This window comes from Scyliorhinus canicula, chromosome 23 (genome assembly GCF_902713615.1).
Source record: "Scyliorhinus canicula chromosome 23, sScyCan1.1, whole genome shotgun sequence".
NCBI lineage: Eukaryota > Metazoa > Chordata > Chondrichthyes > Carcharhiniformes > Scyliorhinidae > Scyliorhinus > Scyliorhinus canicula.
Window position 1 is genome coordinate 6,470,135 of NC_052168.1, and position 19,950 is coordinate 6,490,084.

The 19,950-nt window shown below is 46.6% G+C and overlaps 1 protein-coding gene across 1 annotated transcript in view; it reads right to left on the minus strand.

Moving 5' to 3' along the window:
* LOC119956424 (neurotrophin-4-like) overlaps positions 1-3,490 on the minus strand; it is a 107,575-nt gene extending 104,085 nt beyond the window's left edge. Inside the window, exon 1 of the mRNA XM_038783631.1 lies at positions 3,350-3,490. The gene's annotated coding sequence lies outside the window, so the exon portion shown is untranslated. The remainder of the gene's footprint in view (positions 1-3,349) is intronic.
* Positions 3,491-19,950: the final 16,460 nt, after the last annotated feature.

Genomic DNA, 19,950 nt, shown 5'->3' on the forward strand with positions numbered 1-19,950 from the left:
GAGATTTCTCCATGGTCCTGGGCAATGATTCACCAAATCAGAGCAAAGTCCTATGATTTTCTTTGAGCAAGAGTAAGGTAAGGAGACAGGCCTGAAATCGACATTGACCAGATCAGGAATCCAGCCCTATGCTGTTGGCATTAATCTTACCCACAGGCAAACTTTCCGACCAACTGGATGTATTTTACAGCTAAACAAAGACTAGGAAAATAAAGTCAAAGATCTGTCATAAAAATATTTAACCTTTGGACAACTTTGGGCAGCACGGTAGCACAGTGGTTAGCACTGTGGCTTCACAGCGCCAGGGTCCCAGGTTCGATTCTCCGCTGGGTCACTGTCTGTGTGGAGTCTGCACGTTCTCCCCATGTGTGCATGGGTTTCCTCCGGGTGCTCCGGTTTCCTCCCACAGCCCAAAGACGTGCAGGTTAGGTGGATTGCCCATGATAAATTGCCCCTTAGTGTCCAAAACGGTTGGGAGAGGTTATTGGGTTATGGGGATGGGGTGGAAGTGAGGGCGTAAGTGGGTCGGTGCAGAATTGATGGGCCGAATGGCCTCCTTATGCACTATATGTTCTATGTAACTCTGTGTCTGGAATGAACCAGTGGATAAATGAGTTGCAAACAGAGGAGCAATAAAAAGGTCAAAAGTAGGATGTAGCATCTTGTGATCTGTCCAGGGTCAAAACTCCTCTTTCAGCTCAAAGCCTTTTCTTGGCAATGGCCAATCACTGGCTGAGCAGCTGGGTACCTGGGGCCAATAGTGCACCGCCGTAACCAAATAGATTGAAGACAAAAAGAGGAGTATGGCTTTTACAATACTGCGGATGCTGGTAATCTGAAATAACCATAAAAAAGAAAATGCTGGAAAAACTCAGCTTTTGAAGAAAAGTCATACGGACTGGAAACGTTAACTCCTGCCCTTTTCCAGTCCTTCCTGCCAGTGGGATTTTTCAGTCCCTCCATAGGCAAACCCGCCACCCCCTCACGGAGTGACGGGCGAGTCATGCAAACGCTGTTGACGGCAGAAGGACTGGGCGCTCCCACTTGCGGCCAATGGCAGGACAACTCTGTCGCCGGAATGGACCCCATGGGGTGGGGGGGGGGGGGGGGGGGGGCAGGAAATCTCACCGCCTGTTTCTCTCTCCACAGACGCTGCCAGGCCTGCTGAGTTTATCCAGCATTTTCTCTTCTCATTTCAGATTTCCAGCAACCACACATTTTGCATTTACAAAACAAAATTGTTCTCTTTCTGGACTGGAGAGGTTGAATCATAGAATCCCTACAGTGCAGAAGGAGTCCATTTGGCCCATCGAGTCTGCAGCGACCCTCCGGAAGAGCACCCTACCCAGGCCCATGTTCCCATCCTATCCCCTAACCCAGTAACCCCACCTAACCTTTGACCTTAAAGGGCAATTTAGCCTGGAAATCCACCTAACTTGCACATCTTTGGACTGTGGGAGGAAACCGGAGCGCCCGGAGGAAACCCACGCACACACGGGGGAGGAACGTGCAAACTCCGCACAGCCAGTGACCCAAGGGCGGGAATCGAACCTGGGACCCTGGAGCTGTGAAACAACTGTGCTAACCACTGTGCTACCGTGCTGCCCACAAAGAGGGAGAAAAGTGGACGGTATGGTGCCGCAGTCAGTCGTGGCTGGAATTGAACCCGTGTCCCTGCCGCTGTGAGGCAACAGTGCTAACCACTGTGCCGCCCTATAATTACAGGGATATAAATCTCATCATTAAAGAGAGTCCCTGGTGTACCCGCCCTAGCTTTCTGCTGCTCATGTCAATCATTTTAATCGGATAGAAGTTGTGTTTTGAACTCCATGGGGAGGTTGATTATGAGTTCTTGTTTTTAAACAAATGGTGAAGATGATTCCAGCAAATTCTGGGAGGCGATTCACAATGTATTACCATTGCTCTTCCTGAACTCGGGATTCTGTGTCAACAAGCCTTTAACTCCCACTCTACCTTTTCAGCAAATTGGGGGTCAATATATTTAATGCTGCTACAAATTTCTATACTTCACTCTTTTGCATGGGGTCCATTCCTGTTGTAAAGATGAATCTTGAGCAGGGGTATATTCAGGAACAATGCCTGCCCAGCAGAGAGATTTGGCATCAACAGGTCATAGATAGAGGTGTGATTTCCAGCAGCTATTGCTCAGCCATACCTGGTGTGGGTCTGCACTAAATAAATCAGTAGCACAATGCAGGAGCGAGAGCACGGGGAGTCAGCTTGGATACAGGCTGGGCAGCACGGTAGCAGAGTGGTTAGTGCTGTTGCTTCACAGCGCCAGGGTCCCGGCTTCGATCACTGTCTGTGCAGAGTCTGCATGTTCTCCCCGCGTCTGCGTGGGTTTCCTCCGGGTGCTCCGGTTTCCTCCCACAAGTCCTGAAAGACGTGCTTGTTAGGTGAATTGGACATTCTGAATTCTCCCTCCGTGTACTCGAACAGGCGCCGGAATGTGGCGACGAGGGGATTTTCACAGTAACTTCATTGCAGTGTTAATGTAAGCCTACTTGTGACAATAATAAAAGATTATCATTAGATTATTAGCAGTGTAGTTGTGATGCTAATGGACTAGTAGAGACTGGGGCTCTCAACCCAGAGAACGTGAGTTCAAATCCCTGATTGCGGGGGGGCAGGGGGATCAGTAAGGATGACCCCAGTTTGCTCTTAAAACCTTACTGGTGTAGCCCGAGGGTGACCACAATCCCACACAAACATGGTTGGCTTTTAAGTGTCCTCAGATGTTGAAGAAGGCAGCCAGTCTTCTGGGTATAGTGATGGGCAATAAAGGCTGACCTTGCCAATGCCGCCCCCCCAAATCCAGAGAATAAACAAAACAAACATATTTCTACTGGTCGGTTTCAAATCTCCGTGGAATTTCCTGCGGCAATAAGCCATTGGCAAGGCAAGGCAAGAGTCTGACTTTGTAATCAACACTTTCCAATCACGTGAAGCAGTCATTGTAGAGGCCAAACACGTCAACAGAATAAACCGAAGACTTCGGGGCCTCCATCCATTTACTGTCGAAAAGCAGGGAGCCCCTGATATGGTTTTAATTCTTCCAATAATCGGTTGAATACGCAATTAGACAAAGGATCACCTGTAACTCCCCTGATCTGCCTGTTTGAGCCTCCTGGTGACATTCCTGCTGTATCATCCGTTCTCTGTTCAGTTCCAGTTTTGCAAAACGCTGCTTGATGCGGAGATGTAGCGCCACATCATTCCCCCCCCTCCGGAAGCAAAGGCCTCGCACCTCGAGGCCTCAGGCTTTCCCCAAGCATTCGGTGCAGACGCAAGAGGTGGGGGTGGGGAGAAGAGAGGATAGGGTGCTTACCAACAACCGCCGTCGAGAGCAGATCTCCTCCCTCCAAGCCGGCCCCTTCTTCCTTTCCTTTTCTGTGAATTAGACTTCACGCGATTGTAAACCCATTGTGTCTCTGCCAGACGGAGTGTTCCCCCCACCATCCTTCGCAGAACAAGAAGGTGCCCAAAGGCTGCTGGCCGATGGAGCCGGTAATCGATATTCCAGCCCAGGCTAAAGCAGCCACTGTTACAATCAGGCCTGTCACATCAGCTTACTGTCAAATCAGTGCGTTTCGAATAATCCAATTATTGCGATTTAATCAATACACAAAGCTAATTTGTGCACATATTTGTCCTGTAACTACAGATCCTGTTGTTTGGTCGGCATAAATAACAGGACATCTTCAACTTTCGTTGACACCATCCTTGAAATATCTCAAAACTGGAACTCAAATAAATTCACACGCTTGTTGATCAGTACAGAGAAAAATAGAATTCCTCCTACAGCACTAAACACAGATCATCTCTGGTCACGATCATGTTGCCTGGGGAAACTTTCTGTGTATAAATTGGCTGCTGTCTTTCGAATCATTATGTCTTTTTAAAGGGTACTTCATTGGCAGTTAAGGACTCTGCCGTGTTGTGAGCTAGTGAGAGGTGATGTTAAAGTAGAAGCTCTGTTTCCATGGTTAAAGATTGGAGATGGTAGGATAACCGACAGAGGTGTATTAAGCACTAGAGCATGCTTTTTTTAAACGAGATACCAGAAGAGCGTTTCACGCCCGTCTTCCTCTTTGTCCCTCTGGAGGGTGGGTGGGTTGTATCCAATGGCTTGTTAAATGTGAGGCGTGTGCTCGCACTGCCATCAATTCGCGGCACGGCTGCACAGTGGTTAGCACTGCTCCTGCACAGCGCCAGGCGCACGGGTTCAATTCCGGCCTCGGGTGACTGTCCGTGTGGAGTCCGCACGTTCTCCCTGTGGTTGCGTGGGTTTCCTCCCACGGTCCAAGGATGTGGGGTGGCCCGAGGTAGGGTGCTCTTTCAGAGGGTCGGTGCAGACTCGATGGGCCGAATGGCCTCCCTCTGCACTGTAGGAATTCCATTCTAATACTGTCACTTCTAAATTATCACTCATTTTTTAAAAAATTGGCACATTTTATTTAAGTCACTAGATTTAGTGCCACCACTCCCCTTCCCTTTAAGATGCACCTTAAGTCTCTCTCACGTTGCTCACCAGGTTTCACATCTCAGTATCGAATTTTCTGTGATAACGCTTTTGTGAAGCACCACGGGGCATAAAATATGTTTAAGGGTAAGAGAATGTTTCCCTCTTGAATCAGGGTAAACTCAAGGCTACAAAGGATCTAACATTGCAAGTGGTTTTATTGGTGAGGGACCGTGCTTCATAGTTCATTTATTCTCCTTATTTTCCCTTCTTGAGAGGCTCGACAGGTGCTATAAAGGTGGAGGGAAAAAGGGGAACACACCCCATAGCTTTGGCACCAGACTAGAGCAGAAGTTTATTTCTCGTTTAAGGTGAAGTTTTATTCCTGGGTGACCTTAGTGACCACAATTCGGTGTCTTTCACTATTGCAATGGAGAGGGATAGGGCCATACGGCAGGGCAAGGTTTATAATTGGGGGAGGGGTAATTATGATGCGATTAGGCAGGAATTAGATGGGAACAGAAACTGTCAGGGAAAGGCACACATGAAAAATGGAGCTTGTTCAAGGAACAAATACTGCGTGTCCTTGATAAGTATGTCCCTGTCAGACAGGGAGGAAATGGCCATGTGAGGGAACCATGGTTCACAAAGGAGGTTGAATGTCTTGCCAAGAGGAATAATATAGCTTGATCTTGGTTTCGGACAATGCTCGGCACAACATCGAGGGCCGAAGGGCCTGTTCTGTGCTGTACTGTTCTATGATATTTCATTGCGAAAGTCTGAAATTATTAGTTCCCTTTGTCACAACTTGAATGGCAAGGTTTGGATCGGTGCCTGTTAATTCCCTGCGAGGCCTCTATTTCAGCTCGAGGTTGGAATACTGACAGATGCCTTCGCCTTTCATGTGCACCTCTCCCAATGGAGAGGTATGATCTGTAATCATAACGTGAAGCTTACCAGTCCTACGTCAGAGAGAAGCTGCATTCAAACCCAATCTCTTGTTAAGACAAGACATTGAGTGGCCCTTGTGGACGAACTGTTCTGCCCTCCAGCTGAGCAAGAGCTGAACCCAGGGATGGGCGATAAATTCTGCCCCAGCTAGTGGCGCCCACATCCCGTCAAAATATAAACTTCAAACCTCATTAACACATGACTTCAGCTCAACGCAATTGCTGCTGTGTAACTTCAAGGCACGTCTAGATCTGTAACATGTAGTGTAAAAAGAAATGCCTTTATTAATGGGTTAGAATCGGCACAAAATCTTCAATTTGGGCTTTGATTAATGGTGGGGTATCTTCAAGAAGTCTGATAAGGTTCTCGTGATGATTAATGGACTGAATTAGAATCAAACACAAAAAGGTGGCTGAAGCTACAATGTTTGTGAAGAAATCATCTTTTAGATTTCCCCCCCCCTCCAAGTGTAGCTTTAAAAAAAAACTTAGAGTGCCCAATTCATTTTTTCCAATTAAGGGGCAATTTAGCGTGGCCAATCCACCTACCCTGCACATCTTTGGGTTGTGGGGGCGAAACCCACGCAAACACGGGGAGAATGTGCAAACTCCACACGGACAGTGACCCAGAGCCGGGATCGAATCTGGGACCTCGACGCCGTGAGGCAGCAGTGCTAACCACTGCGCCACCGTGCTGACCCCCCCCCCCCCCCCCCCCAATTGTAGCTTTAACGTGTCTGCGAAATGATTTGACGGATGTAGGTTTTCCAATTTCTAATCTTTTTTTCAAACGTTCAGTACTAGGCAAATACCTCTGTTAAGAGGAGTGATGGAACAGACACATTGATAATTGCACCTTTCATATCCTTGGGTCATCCTCAGCTCTTTACAAACCCACTGATGACTTTTGCCACTGATATATAGGAAAGCAGGGCAGGCAAGCTCTGGGTGGCAAGGTATCGAAATCATAGTAGCAGTAGGAACAGGAGGTTGCCATTCGGCCCCTCAAGTCTCTTCTGTCATTCATTTACAGCATGGCTGATCTGAACATCAACTCTATTTTCTGATGAAAGGCCAATTCCCGGGAAACGCCACTGCCTGGACCTCGAGGTTTTCTGGAATTTCTTGTTTTATTCAATTTCCATCATTTTGCTTTTTTCATTTTCCCACCTTTGTTCCCAAACCTCCCTGAACAAAAATCTATCTATACCACTCTTCAAAGCTTCAGCAGTCTTGGCATCTTTCCCCTTTATGTGTGGGGTTTGTGGGCCATGGGGAAACTGGTGTGAAAAACTGTTTCCTGAGTTTGCTCCTGAAGGCCCTAGCTCCAAAGCGAAGGTTATGGGCACGATCTACGCACTCGAGGGCAACACAGCCGGTAGAGAGGCCTCGTGGGATATACCCAAGTCCCAGGAGGCATCGGAATTGGAATCCCGCCCAAAAGGGGCGTGGCCAAACCTACATAGGCAAGTTCACCCAATATCTACTGGCATCCCGGGATCTAGCAGGGCACCATTCAGTACTAGCCCACACAAACCTGGATCTGGTGGCAGGGCACCGGGGTCTCCCAGGCCATTGGAGTTCCCTAGCCTTCCCCCAGTAACGTGAGCACCTTGATTCTGCCACCCAGGTGGCACTGCCAAGCTGGTAGGAGCACTGCCATACTGACAGCACAAGGGTGCCTTTGTGGCATTGCCAAAGGTCAGGGCTTGAGGGGGGTTCCGTGCCCATGAAAGGAGGCTGGGGAGGAATGCAGGGAAGAAAGGTAGGGGCTTCTGGGAAGTTGAGGGCGAGATGGGTTGAGGTCCGGGATGGGGTTGCAAGGGTGTGTGGAGGGCCCCCAGGGACCCCATAGCGGGCTGTCCCCACTTAGGGGGGAGTATCATTTTTCAAAAATTCATTTACAGGATGTGGGCAGCAGTGGTTAGGCCAGCATTTATCGCCCTTCAGAAGGCGGTGGCGAGTTACCCTCTTAAACCGCTGCAGTCCCTGAGGTGTAGGTACACCCACTGTGCTGTTAGGGAGAGAATTCCAGGATGTTGCCCCAGCGAAAGTGAAGAAGTCAGGGTGGTGAGTGACTTGGAGGGGAACCTCCAGGTGGTGGGGTTCCCAGGTATCTGTTGCTCTTGTCCTTCTAGATGGTAGTGGGCCTGGGTTGGGGAACTCACCAGCAGAAAACTCCTTGAAAAACCCACCACAGATGAACTTACAAATGTTTCCATTAAATGCCGCCCTATATCTTCCCCACAGGTCTGGAATTCCTCCCCACCAGAGGAAAGTGTTTCTCCACATCTACCCTCTTGAGTCCTTTCCAACGTCAGATAAAGATAACAAGATAAACATTGGCCAGGACAGCAGGCGTCCCTGTTCTGCCTTGAGTAGAGTTCAAGGATCTCATAGACGGATCCACATTGCATCTGAAAGATTTTCAATCCAGAGTCTCAACTTGCCTACCGATGGTGAATCTGCCATTGTAAAGCTATGGCCTGCTGCAAAAACGTCCGTTCTACTGGACGCAGTGAAAATAAAAATTGGGCAGTTTCGAGAATGGGCAGTTTTATGCCCAGGCACCAATGCATTGGATTCCATCATTATTTTATACCAACAAATTTCCATACCATTTGGCCAACTTGGTCTTAGACCCAATTCTCATACAGATCAGAAATCAACCTCCAGGGGCTCACCGGGTTGTTTCATTGAGGATGCGTGGCCAAGGTTCAGCTCATCCAGAATGATTTTGTTACATTATTTCATGGGATTGTGAGCGTTACTTGGCAAGGCTAGCATTTAATAACAATCTTTATCGGCGACACTGCAATGAAGTTGCTGTGACACTCCGGCGCCTGTTCGAGTACACACAGAGGGAGAATTCAGGATGTCCAATTTACTTAACAAGCACATCTTTCTGGACTTGTGGGAGGAAACCGGAGCACCCGGAGGAAACCCACGTAGACACGAGGAGAATATGCAGACTCCGCCCAGCCAGTGATTCAAGCCGGGAATCGAACCAGAGTCCCTGGCACTGTGAAGCAACAGTGCTATTAACTAATAGTTAAAAAAATTTAGGGTACCTAATACTCTTTTTTTTCCCATTAAAAGGGCAATTTAGCGTGGCCAATCCACCTACATGGACAATGGCCCGGGGCCAGGATCGAACCCGGGTTCTCGGCGCTGTGAGGCAACAGTGCTAACCACTGTGCCACCCATGTAAAGCAACAGTGCTAACTACTGTGCTGCCCACCCCTAATTGCTCTTGAACGGAGTGACTTACTAGGCCATTTCAGAGGGCATTTAAGATTCATCCTCATTGCTGTGGACCTGGAGACTCACAGTAGACTTCCTTCCCTAAAGGACATGAATGGACCAGATGGGTTCTGAACGATCATTGACAATTAGATTTGGAATTCACTAAAACTCTAGAATTGAAATTTCACTATCTTCTCCAAGGGCATAAAACACAGTCAGTTGTAAACTAAAATGATGGAGGTTCATTTTAATTTGAAAAAAAAAAGACAACTGGATTCGAACTGGCGTCCACAGGACATTAACAACAGGCAACTTCTCTTCCACACCCAGTAGGGCTAGAATCAGTTCTACTTCCTCGAAGCTTCATTCGTTGCAAACAATCTTCCATCTGTCCTCTAGACTGGATATCTGGTGCTACCTCACTTTAAGTTGTGTGTTTGGGTGTGCAGGCTTATTTTATACTGTGGTCACGCAGGGATTCCTCGTTCTCCTCAACCTAACCTTTTATTGCAGTGGAAATGTATTCATGGGTGGCTTGGAACCGTTCCACCTATTAATTTTGGTATTCATAACTTCAGCCTGCTTATGAGAATCCAACAAGATGAGTTGCCTCTTACAGAAGGCATATCGAGTGTGCAGCAGTCGAGACTCATTGTCAACCAAATTAAGGGAACAAAACAGTCAATTGTAACCTAAAACGGTGGATGTTCATTTTAATAAAAAAAAACACAATTTATTAGCCGGTTTTGAAGCTGTTCCAGATGGCCATTACGTGCGTGGCAGATTATCTCATTGCAATATTTTATGCTGAATGTATTTCTATCGCTGCGCTCCTGAAACTCAACCAGTCTGTAAAGCTGGAGTTCGTGTTGCTGAATATACTGCATCGCGCATGGCAGAAAGCTGGGGAATGCACAGGGAACCATTTCAGCCCGTGTGTGCGTGTGTCTGTGATGAGTGTAGCTACTATTTAAGCATTGTACAAAAGTGAAAAGGAATTGAGGAGCAAGTCAGTAAGAGAGCAGCTGAGAAAACGCCAGGACAGAAAATATCAGGATAAATATTTGAGATATTTCTATAATAATAATCTTTATTAGTGTCACAAGTAGGCTTACATTAACGCTGGAATGAAGTTACTGTGAAAATTCCCTGTTCCCCACATTTCCCCGCCTGTTCGGGTACACAGAGGGAGAATTCAGAATGTCCAATTCACCTAACAAGCACGTCTTTTGGGACTTCGTTCTCCCCGTGTTTGCGTGGGTTTCATCCCCACAACCCAAAGATGTGCAGGGTGGGTGGATTGGCCACGCTAAATTGCCTCTTTAATTGGAAAAAATGAATTGGGTACTCTGAATTAATTTTTTAAAAAGTATTTCGGGACTTGTGGAAGGAAACTGGAGCATCCAGAGGAAACCCACGCAGACACGGGGAGAATGTGCAGACTCCACACAGTCACCCAAGCCAGGAATCGAACCTGGGCCCCGGCGCTGTGAAGTGACAGTGACAACCACTGCGCTACCGTGCTGCCCACTGTTCATTCTTTTATAAGATGTGGGTATTGCTTGCAAGGCCAGCTATTTAAAAAAATAAATTCCTTGATGGGATGCAGGCGTCGCTTTTGGTGCCTCTCCTTAATTGCCCTTGAACACTCGGAGTGGCTCGCTGAGGTCATTCCAGAGAGACAATTAAGAGTCAGCCACATCGTTGTGGGTCTGGAGTTGCACGTAGGCCAGACCAGGTAAGGATGGCAGATTTCCTTCGCCCAAGGGCATTGGAGAACCAGATGTTTTTTTAAAAAAACACGACAATCTAGTTGTTGCATGGTCACCATTACTAACACTGGTATTTTATTTCAGGTTTATTTAGTGAACTACATTTAACATCTCCAATTGTCACGATGTAATTTGACCTCAAGTCTATTTATAGTCTACTGTGCTCCAAAACGGACAATAGGCAGAAAGACATTTAGAGTTGGAGAGATTGACATACAAATATGCATTTAGGTTAATGCTAATTGAAATCCAAGTGATAATATTTAATATATTTATCACCTACATTACAAATGGCTGCTTGGCTATGAAGCGCTTTGGGACATGTCCAAATCATGAAATGAGCTGTGAAAGAAAACACAGGGGCTGGGCCTCGCGTGAGATGTGCGCTGCTCGGGACACCTCATGGAGACCCGGATTTGCACAAGTGAGTGATTGTACTCACTTAATATGCCTGCGCTGGATTAGCCTACGGCCTGGGATTGAACACCCGTGCCCCGGAGACCTTGCCATGGTTCCGCTTAACACTGATCCACACAAACGTGGACCAGTTGTAACGGCACCTGGGTATCTCCCGGGTGAGTGGTCTCTCCCAAGCCATCGGAGGCCCCCGGATGGTCGGGCTCTGGGCAGAGTGGTACCCTGGCACTCCTGCTGCCAGCCTGCAGTGCCACCAGAGGTCGGTAGGGCCACTGCATGAGTGCCAGTGATCAAGCCCAGGGGTGCCTTGCCCTTATTGAGGTGGGGTGAGGTGGTGGGGGCTCAAGGACACCCTCACAGGTACGTTGGGGGTGCTCAGAGATCAGGGAGGCATTTAAATATGGTGCCCCGATCATTTCCTGCACTAGTGCACCTCAGCGAGGCCGGAGAGAAAGGGAGTCCAGTTTGATAGCGGGATGGTCCAGCTTCCCTGCAATTTGCTGAATAAAGACCTCGGCCAGTCTGAAACGGTTGAGGACGGCCCAGCATTGGCACGGCAACTTGGAGCTAATCCCATATGTGACATTCAGCTTTTAGCACAACTGGTTTAGCACAGGGCTAAATCGCTGGCTTTGAAAGCAGGCCCAGCAGCACTGGTTCAATTCCCGTGCCAGCCTACCCGAACAGGCGCCGGAATGTGGAGACAAGGGGCGTTTCACAGTAACTTCATTTGAAGCCTACTTGTGACAATAAGCGATTTTCATTTCAAATGACCCACCCAGAGATTTGGACAATCGAATAAAGAGGAACGTTCCCCAAGATGAAAAGCTGCTCACCAAAGAGCATTAAAAGGATGACAGTATTTACACCATAAGCTATGACTCCTGTAGTTTTCAAAAAAATTTAACGTACTCAATTATTTTTTTCCCGATTGAGGGGCAATTCAGCATGGCTAATCCAGCTACCCTGCATATCTTTGGGTTGTGGTGGTGGTGGTTGGGGGGGGGGGGGGGGGGGGGGGGGGGAGAAAGAGAAAGAGAGCCACACAGACAGTTACCCGGGTTTGGGATCAAACCCGGCCCTCAGCGCCGTGAGGAACATGACTCCGGTAGTTGAATAAGTTTCCAACAGTGTGAAATATTGCAGAGATTTCATCTAAGCTGGCAAGACTGATAGAAGCGGATAATATGGCTGGCAACAAATCATTCAATAACTAGATGACAGAAGTTCAAAATTAACAAGCCTCGAGCAAGACTGGGAAGGAATTTCTTTCACCCTAATATACAGACGGAGGGAACTTCCAGCTTAACGCACCTAAAGAAGTCAGAGGGTGGAAAGTAATTTATGACGTAATGTTCTGTGGAGGAATGGGACTGATGGGTGCAGTCTGGTATCGTGTTTTCTTGCACTTTTTAAGCAGGTTAGGAAGTAATTACATTGATGTCTCATGGCAGCCATTAATAATCACCTATTGTTCCTTCCCCAATGGCCAACATTGTTGTTTGCCCTCTCCAAGGGTCATGAATGCTTCTGTGCATCAGCGGATGAAAGGCATGGACTGGTCTTTTCCCCTTTCCTGCAGGTGGGGTACCCAACACTAACCAGCAGAATAAAGCTACTCCGTACCAAAGGCATTGAAGAGAGTTATATGTTGGGCCCCGGAGCTCATTGCAAATAATCAAGATACTCAACAGCCCGAGGTCACAGAATGCCAGGGTTTAACCGGTGGGTGTGGTCGGAGATGTTGAACCAGAGGAAAACATCAAGAGTGAAACATAATAGAGGTGACCCTTCCGAAGCATTAACCTTTCACTCACCCCTTGCTGCTGTCACCCTATTGAGCATTCCCAGTGCTTTGTGTTCCGTCTTCCTTCAATCCTTTGGTGCCAAATCCCATCAAGAGTTATCCAAAACTGCTCTGCCTGAAGGCTCATAAGGCATTTATGTACTTAAAATGGAACAGGTTTAAAAAAAAAAGGTTCAACTTGCAAGACAGGACGTGTAAAACTGTCACAGAATCCAGGAGGTTCTCTGAATGTATATGATGGCTTCAAGGCAAATCACAGATTGGGAAAAATAACAAAAATTGCAGGTAATACAATGATTAGCAACATGGATTGTCCACAAATCATCTACATGCGGAAACAATTGTTTTTGGAGGCAAACCCTTCCACACAGATGGTTTGAGGTCTCTGTATTTCAATTGAGTTAAGGGTGCTATTATACTGTCACTCAAGCCCCAGAGGCACAGGATGTGTTCACACAGAAGATGCGTCACAATGGCAAAAATATATTTCCGAGGATTTTTGGATTGATGTAAAATCATCGGACAAGTCAAAAGTCACGTTGCAACAAGACGTTTGGTGCTCATCTAGGCTCATCTGATGCTGTTTAAACAAGATGCCAAGATAAAGCTTGGTCTTCTTAATGGGAATGCTAACATTCTGGCAATTAAAAGGGTGGCACGGTGGTTAGCACTGCTGCATCACAGCTCCAGGGTCCCTGGTTCAATTTCAGCCTCGTGTCACTGTGTGTGGAGTTTGCACTTTCTCCCCGTGTCTGCGTAGGTTTCCTCCTGATGCTCGGTTTCCTCCCACAGTCCAAGATGTGCAGGTTAGGTGGCTTGGCCATGTTAAATTGTCCCTTAGTGTCCAAAGGTTAGGTGCGTTATGGATTGGTCAGATCCTTGCATGGACAGAGGATTGGTTGACTGTCAGAAGGCAGAGAGTGGGGATAAAGGGGTCTTTTTCAAAGGTGGCAGCCGGTGACTAGTGGTGTACCTCAGGGGTCAGTGCTGGGAGCACAACTTTTCACAATATACATTAATGATCTGGAGGAAGGAACTGAAGGCACTGTTGCTAAGTTTGAAGATGATACAAAGATGTGTAGAGGGGCAGGTAGTATTGAGGAAGCAAGGGGGCTGCAGGAGGACTTGGCAGGCTAAGAGAGTAGGCAAAGAAGTGGCAGATGGAATACAATGGGGAAAAGTGTGAGGTAATGCACTTTGTAAGGAGAATTGGAGGCATAGACTATTTTCTAAATGGGAAGATGCTTAGGAAATCAGAAGCACAAGAGACTTCGGAGTCCTTGTTCACAATTATCTTAAGGTTAATGTGCAGGTTCAGTCAGCAGTTAGAAAGGCAATTACAATATCAGTATTCATGTCGAGGGCTAGAATACAAGACCAGGGACGTACTTCTGAGGCGATGTAAAGCTCTGGTCAGACCCCAATTGGAGTATTGTGAGCAGTTTTGGGCCCGTATCTAAGGAAGGATGTGCTGGCCTTGGAAAGGGTCCAGAGGAGGTTCACACGAATGATCCCTGGAATGAAGAGCTTGTCGTATGAGGAACGGTTGAGGACTCTGGGTCTGCACTCATTGGAGTTTAGAAGGATGGGGGGGGGGGGGGGGGGGGGGAGAGAGAGAGGAGATCTTATTGAAACTTACAGGATAGTGCGTGGCCTGGATAGAGTGGACTTGTAGGGAAAACTAGCAGAGGACACACTCTCAGACTAAAGAAGGAATTTCTTCAGCCAGAGGGTGGTGAATCTGTGGAACTTTGCCAGAAGGCTGTGGAGGCCAAATCACTGAGTGTCTTTAAGACAGAGATAGATAGGTTCTTGATTAATAAGGGGATCAGGGGTTATGGGGAGAAGGCAGGAGAACAGGGATGAGAAAAATATCAGCCATGATTGAATGGCGGAGCAGACGCGATGGGCCGATTTCTGCTCCTGTCTTATGGAGGCGTGGGTGCTCTTTCCAAGGGCTCGTGCAGACTTGATGGGCTGAATGGCCTCCTTCTGCACTGTAAATTCTGATTCTGTGAATGAGGGCATTCTGTTGAATAAGGAAATCTGCCGTTCCTACCGGATCTGACCTACGTGTGACTCCAGATTCAGAGCGATGTGACTGACTCTTAAAAAGCCACACGGGTCGAGGGCCATAGTGATGGGCAACAAATGCTGGCATTGCCTGCGACAAAATTACTGCGCTACGTAGAAATACCCAAACTGGGGCTCAGAACTAGTTCCAGACAGCACCCAAGGACGGGGCTTTGTGAAATTTCACATGCTGTTAATCCCCTGCAACCCATCAGGATCGCTGGCGTTCTCTACATTCTGGTCTCACCCATCTCAGATTTTCATCCCTTTACCATTGGTTCTCATGTCTGCAGCTGCCTGACTCCGTCCCCAAATTACCTACCCAGGCCTTGCCAACCCCACTTCCCCGAGTGCATTCCTTTCTTTGAAAGAGCCGCTGACCGGTCACCCCTCATGAGGCTAGTGTCAAACATTGTCTTTTTTTAAAAAAAAAGTATTTTTATTAAGGTTTTGCAGAATTTTTCATAAAACTGTAGTAACCATAATAATAAAACGAACTAGAGTGAACATTAACATAGTGCAAAAAGAGAATATACAATAACAATTAAAGAGACATTACCCCACGCGACCCAGTCTCCCCCCCCCCACAAATTGCTGCTGCTGCTGACATTTAAATTTTTCCCGAGAAAGTCAACGAACGGCTGCCACCTCCGAGAGAACCCTAGCGTAGACCCTCTTAAGGCAAACTTTATTTTCTCGAGGCTGAGAAACCTAGCCATGTCGGTAACCCATGTTTCTACACTCAAAGCTTTGAGTCCCTTCACATTAATAAAATCCATCTCCTGGCTACTAGGGAGGCAAAGGCCAAGATGTCGGCCTCTTTTGCCCCCTGAACTCCCGGGTTTTCTGACACTACAAAGATCGCTATCTCTGGACTCGGCACCACCCATGTGTTAAGCACCTTAGACAGTGCCCTCGTGAACCCTTGCCAGAACACTCTAAGCTCCGGGCATGCCCAAAACATGTGGACATGGTTTGCAGGGGTGCCCTTGCACCTCCTACAACTGTCTTCTACCCAGAAAAACCTGCTCATTCTCGCTGCCGTCACGTGCGCCCGGTGGACCACCTCAAATTGAATTAGACTGAGCCTGGCACGAGGAGTAATTAACCCTGCCCACAGACCCGCTTCCAACTCCTCACCCAGCTCCCCCTCCCACTTGCCCTTGAGCTCCTCCACCAGGGTTTCCTCCGCCTCCTCTAGTTCCTGGTAGATATCCAACACCTTCCCCTCCCCCACCCAGGTGCCGGAGACCACCCTGCCCTGTATCCTCAGTGGCAGCAGCGTCGGAAAGGCCACTACCTGCTTTTTCAGGAAGGCTCGTACTTGCAGATATTTAAAGGCGTTTCCTGGCGGCAGATTAAATTTGTCCTCTAGCGCCTTCAAACTGGGAAAGCTTCCGTCTATGAACAGATCTCCCATCCTTCAGATGATAATCATCCTGTGATATGACTTGGTAACAGAACACCCTACATTAAAAGTTCAATAAATGCATGGTGTTCTTGAAATGCGTGAGCACTAAACTCTTGAACTAAATATAAAATCTTTGAGACTCCACCTATTATTTTTTTAGATGACATTCCAGACATTTTCAGTCTCAGTTAGGGAAGGTGCAACACTGCAGAGAAGTTGAGTGCCATATGTGGCCTTACAATAAGATGGACCATTCAGAGATCCGTGGAATAGTAGAATCAGTGCAGTGGCAGCTTGTCGAAACCTATTGCTACGTAAACAGTGATCATCCAGCTGACACTTTTCTCAGCAGCTTAGAATTTGACATTGCAAAGATCTGTATTGCAGACACTATTTCTGGGCCACCCTGTACCTGCAACTTCCTGAAGTTTCACATTCATTTACAGTCTACACCATCTTGCAGATTTTGAAGCGAGGATTGGCTGCACCAAGAGCTCACCCCAAAACATTTAGACAAAGTAACTGTGAACCATTTCATTTCCCCTCACCAAATGGGGCGGCACGGTAGCACAGTGGATAGCACTGTTGCTTCACAGCACCAGAGTCCCAGGTTCGATTCCCGGCTTGGGTCACTGCCAGTGCGTGCGTTTCATTCCATGAGTCCCAAAAGACGTGCGGTTAGGTAATTTGGACATTCTGAATTCTCTCTGTGTACCCAAACAGGCGCTGGAATGTGGTGACTAGGGGCATTTCACAGTAACTTCATTTCAGTGTTAATGTAAGCCTACTTGTGACAATTTTCAATTAAGGGGCAATTTAGAGTGGCCAATCTACCTACCCTGCACATCTTTGGGTTGTGGGGGTGAAACCCACAGACATGGGGAGAATGTGCAAACTCCACACGGACAATGCCCCAGGGCCGGGATTCGAACCCAGGTCCTCAGCGCCGTAGGCAGCAATGCTAACCACTGTGCCACCGTGCTGCCCTACTAATAAAGATTCTTAACTAATAATGAAATGGCAGTGGTCATTGGACTCAGAATACAGAAGTGACATTCTGTAGGAACTTTGGTTGACTGATATCTGATAGATCAAGGATCATTCGGAGACATTTGAAAATTCATGTCTATAAATTGAAGGTGCTGCACTAGCTCTAAAGATTTGCTTTCAAGTGTCAGCTTTAGGAAGCAGAGTAGGATCTGCTCAGTTTCTTACGAGTCACAACTGGCTCACGAGAGCTCCAAGTATTAGCAGGTGTGCTCAAAAAACCTCAAGTGGCTCCGATCACAGGAGGGAATATAATGATAAATCTGGCGTTCAAGCGAACCTGTATACTGGTAGATTTTACTCTTTTGACCTACTACCTCAATGTGTCATGTTGCAGGTAAACAACCCTATGGAAACAATGCATGTTTGAAGTCTATGTCATCTATCCAGCTCACAATACAAATGTTTGAATAAACATTTTGCACCACCACAATCTGGGAACTGTTTACAGCTGCCAAAAATACAATCTTACAGTCCCCAAGATCAAGAGAAACTATTCTCCTTCCGCTCAGGGTCTTCGCCCTTTGTATTTAGGTATATATGCGATCTGAGATGTTATACCAATTAGGAAAGACTGAACAGGTTGGACTCTTTTCTCTAGATAAAAAGATTGATGAGTGACCCAATGGAGATCCTTAAATTTTGAAGGGCTTTGATGGCATGGACAGAAAAGGCGTTTAATCCAAAACCAGGATTATAAATATAACATTGCTACTTTCCAATCTGAATTCAGAAGAAACCTCTTTACCCAGTGATTAGAATGTGGAACTTTCTAAAGGAGTAACAGTAGAAAATAATAAATGAATTTAAAAGGATAATTACAAGAGAGAGAAATGAAAAGTAAACCAAGCCGAAAAGGTGATGGGAAGTAGGGACAGGGAGTCTTGTCTGGAGCATAAATCAGTTGGGCTGAATGGTTCATTGCCTTTGATTGGATGTTTCAACATTGTGGACTGAGGTAACACCACAAACGACACTGATGGAGAGTTGCAGCTTTGCAAATGGAAGGTGAACGACATTCTACGATAATTACTTAAAGGAAAATCAGTTCAGAGGGCTGAACAGAAAGAGCAGGGAAGTAGAATTAAATGCAGAACCCTACAAAGGAACGGGCACAGTCTCGGTTGTGGACAATGGCCATTTAAACATCAATGATCAAAGACTCGTATGTACATTCAACAAACCGCCTTTCAAATCTTTCTGCACGGCATGGAATTTTGCACGGACTCAATTGAATTGGCCACTTCATGTTCTCAGAGATCTGCACAGCATATACACCCTCACCTGTAAACATCTCTGCATAAACATGCATGTTTTTCTCTACATGTTGACCATAAATGTGAATACACACGCTAATTTGTATCTCCAAGTCACGTTACACAGACACTATCCTGACTTCCTTCACAATACAAAGGTTTGGAAATTGAAAATGTTTAAAAAGTGAAATAAATGAAATGTTGAAAACCCTCACAATTGCCACTTCTTAGCCCACGTCAGAATGCCTTTGCGCATGCGGACAGATTGCTTCAGAATCTGAGGAAAGATCATTGATCATGCAACTGAAGATGGATACTACCAGAGAAACTCCCACGGTGATGAATTAATCTAACTGGCTGATGACTAGTATCTGTGATTTGAGGTGGTCAGGAGGATGGTTCATCGACTTGGCTAAGCAGTAAGATTCGGGGTAAAAACGAATCAGCCCACTTGCACTTGTTCTTTGTCAGTGAAGTACATATTTGTTAAAATATTTTCTTTAAGCTTTCTGTTAAATGTGTTCAACAGAGGATGTCCATGTTAACCACACCTGTCTCTGAAGCATGCAGGAAAGCATCAGATCTTTAGAAAAATGCTTTGGGATTAATTGGTATGTGTCCTTTTTTTAAAAACAGAAATTAAGAATTAACTTAAAGTGCTCAAAAATGGTTTTGATAAAGTAGATAAGGAGGCTGCTTCCACTGGGATTATATGTTCTTGAGAACCAGCAAGCCACTCAGTTGCCATAGGACAGCAGCTCATTCACAACTCGGGTAATTAAGCAGGCTGAGTCTACATGCAGCAAGGCCTGGGCAACATTCTGACTAGTAACTCGCAAGTAACATGAATGCCAACAATGACCATCTCCAACACGAACGAGAGCAGTCAATCACCGCCTCGACCTTGAATATCACAATTATTGAATTCCTTCACCATCAACGTCCCGATGGTCAACAGAAATGTAACTGGATCAGCCACACATACTGAAACTGGAAGTGCAGTTAGTTGAAAGCCAGAGCATTCTGTGGCAAGTAACTCTAACTCCTGGTTCTCCTTAGCACTCAAACACAACATTCAAATCAGCCAAGAGAAACCAATTTCCACTGGGGACCCCTCAGCAACACAACAGAATACTGAGCAAGCAATTTCCTCGATAGGAAGTGTTCAGCTCCACTGGGACAGAGGATTCCGAAATGTGGTTTGCAAAAGCAAACAAACAGCAGTCGAAAATAGTTGGTGTCACGGCCCCCGATCCTGCTGCCAGGGATGTAAAAGAGAGGGGATTTTAAAAACTATTAAATTCACGGCAGTAAACAAATAATCTCGTCCGTGGTTAATCCTTCACACCCAATTTATGGATCGAGGCACTCCTTGTATTCGCGGAGGACGTTTTGCTGTAATGCAATATTTCTGATAACCTTATCCAAACACTTTTCTAACATCATCAAAATAACAACCATTTGTAATAACTTAATCAGTACTGACAA